Below are 2,794 nucleotides of genomic sequence, written 5' to 3'. Positions count from 1 at the left end.
ATTAGTCTAGTGAGCCATGGCACCAGCCAAATTATTCCATTTTTCAAAACATTTATCAATGGCATAAACTATAATCAGAGCCAAAGACAATTCTCTAGTCTTTGCTTTACTTGAATATTTTGCCATCTTAAAATATGTATATACTTGAAAGAAAAGAAGAAGTAGATGGAAATATATTGAGACCTTTTTGAAAAAAAAATTTTATTTATTTATTTGAGGGGCAGAGTTACAGGGATAGGAGAGACAGAAAAGTCTATTTTAAAATTTTTTTGACAGGCAGAGTGGACAGTGAGAGGGAGAGAGAGAGGAAGGTCATCCTTTTTCCATTGGTTCACCCCCTAATGGCCACTGCAGCCATGAAGGTGGAGGGCCCAAGCACTTGGGCCATTCCCCACTGCACTCCCAGGGCACAGCAGAGAGCTGGGCAGGAAGAGGAGCAACCGGGACAGAATCCAGCACCCTGATCAGGACTAGAACCCGGGGTGCTAGCACCACAGGTGCAGGATTAGCCTATTGAGCTGCGGCACCAGCCCCAGAAAAGTCTTCCATCCACTGGTTCACTCTCCAAATGGCCTAAACTGCTGGAGATGGGCTGATCCAAAGCTAGGAGCTAGGAGCTTCCTCTGGGTCTCCCAGGCCATAAACAGAGAGCTGGATCAGAAGAAGAGCAACTGGGGCTAGTGCTGTGGCTTAGTAGGTTAAGCCTCTGCCTGCAATGCTGGCATCCCATATGGGCATCAATTTGAGTCCCAGCTGCTCCCCTAATGATCCAGCTCTTTGCTATCACCTGGGAGAGCAGTAGAGGTTGGCCAAAGTCTTCAGGCCACTGCGTCCACATGGGAGATCTGGAAGAAGCTTCTGGCTCCTGGCTTTGTATTGGCCTAGCTCCAGTTGTTTGTGACCATTTGGGGAGTGAACCAGTGGATAGAAGACCTTTCTTTCTGTCTCTCCATCTCTGTAACTCTACTTTCAAATAAACGAACAATAAATAATCTTAAAAAGAAGAAGAATAGCTTCCAGGAACACATACTTTTGCCCATATGGGATGCTGGCACCATGGGTGTAGTCTTAGCCTGCTATGCCACAGAAAGAGAGAGAGAGATAGATAGAGAGAGACCTTTAATCCACTGATTCACACTTCAAATGCCCGCAGCAGCCAGGGCTGGAACAAAGTCATAGCTGAGAGCCAAGAATGTAGTCCTGGCCTCTCATTTGAGATGCAGAAGCCTACTTGCTTGAGTTGTCAACACTGACTTCTGGTGTGTAGATTTGCAAAAATCTAGAATTAGGAGCCAGTGCTGGAAAGACAACCAGAAATGTTATTGTAGGTCTAGGGCACTAGCCTAAATGACTGCCTCACTTCTAGAATCTTTTGCCTTGCCATAGTTGAAACTACTAGACAGCCTTCTGGAAGCCATCCTGTTTGTATCATGACATCACGGATGGTTTCTTCTCTTTTTACTGGTATCTTGTTGATTCCACTCTGCAATTCACCTTGACAGGTTTGCCCCTATCTGGTCTGACATGTCTGTTTCCTTCCAACTTGTATTTCTTGCACAGCATGTATACCACTATATCTATGCCCTGTTGAGTGTTTCTTTGTAGCTGTCCAAATGGCACCTCATGCCACACAATTCTAAATTGAAAACCTGGGGCTGACATTGTGACATTGTGGTACAGTGGATTAAACAGCTGCCTAGGATGACAGCATCCCTTATGGGTTCTGGTTTGTTTCCTGGTTGCTCCACTTCCAATCCAGCTCCCTGCTTAGGGCCCCTGTGAAAGCAACAGAAGATGGTCCAAGTGCTTCGACACCTGCCACCCATGTTTGAGAGCCAGATGAAGCTTCTGGCTCCTGGTTTCAGTCTGGCCCAGCTCCAGCTGTTACAGCTATTTGGGGAGTGGAGCAACAGCTGGAAGATCTTTCTCTGTCTTCTCCTCCCTCCCAGAACTATCTTTCAAAACAAACCAGTTAATCATTAAAAATAAATAAGATGAAAAACACATAATTTATTTTCTTTTTAAATATTACTACCAAGTAGCCTTGACCCAAATCATCAAAATGAAAATTTTCCTGGAATGCTCTTCTATCTTTTTTCCCCAGAAACCTTTTAGTTAAGGAATACAAACTTCAAGCATTTCATAATTGAAACTTTAAGAACATAGTGATTCTTCCAACCTTACCCACCCTCCCACCCACACTCCTACACCCTTTCTTTCTCCTATTTGCATTCTTCTTTTTCACTAAGATCTATTTGCAAATAACTTTTTACACATATGATTAACTATACTAATTAAAGATTTCAACAAATAATATGAAAAAAAAACTCTTCCTCAATAGTTGAGACAAGGGCTATTCAGTCATTGCTTCTCAAAGTGTAAATTTCATTTTTATAGATTACCTTAGGTGCTCTATTAGTTACCACAGATCAGGGAGAACATATGGTATTTTTCCTTTTTGGACTGGCTTATTTCACTAAGTATGATGTTTTCCAGTTTTATCCATTTTGTGGCAAATTAAATGATTTTCTTAACCTCTGTCAGTATTCCATGGAGTACATATCCCATAAGTTCCTTTTAAAAAATGATTTATTTATTATTTATTTAAAAGTCAGAGTTACATAGGAGAGGCAGAGAGAGAGAGAGAGAGAGAGAGAGAGAGAGAATGAGAGAGAGAGAGTCTTCCATCTGATGGTTCACTCCCCAATTGGCTGCAACAGCCAGAGCTGCACTGATCTGAAGCCAGGGACCAGGAGCTTCTTCCAGGTCCCTGATGTGGGTGCAGGGGCCCAAG

The sequence above is a fragment of the Lepus europaeus genome, unplaced genomic scaffold (assembly GCF_033115175.1).
Source record: "Lepus europaeus isolate LE1 unplaced genomic scaffold, mLepTim1.pri SCAFFOLD_3_1, whole genome shotgun sequence".
NCBI lineage: Eukaryota > Metazoa > Chordata > Mammalia > Lagomorpha > Leporidae > Lepus > Lepus europaeus.
The sequence above is the reverse complement of the archived record's forward strand: the minus strand, read 5'-3'. Positions refer to the sequence as shown.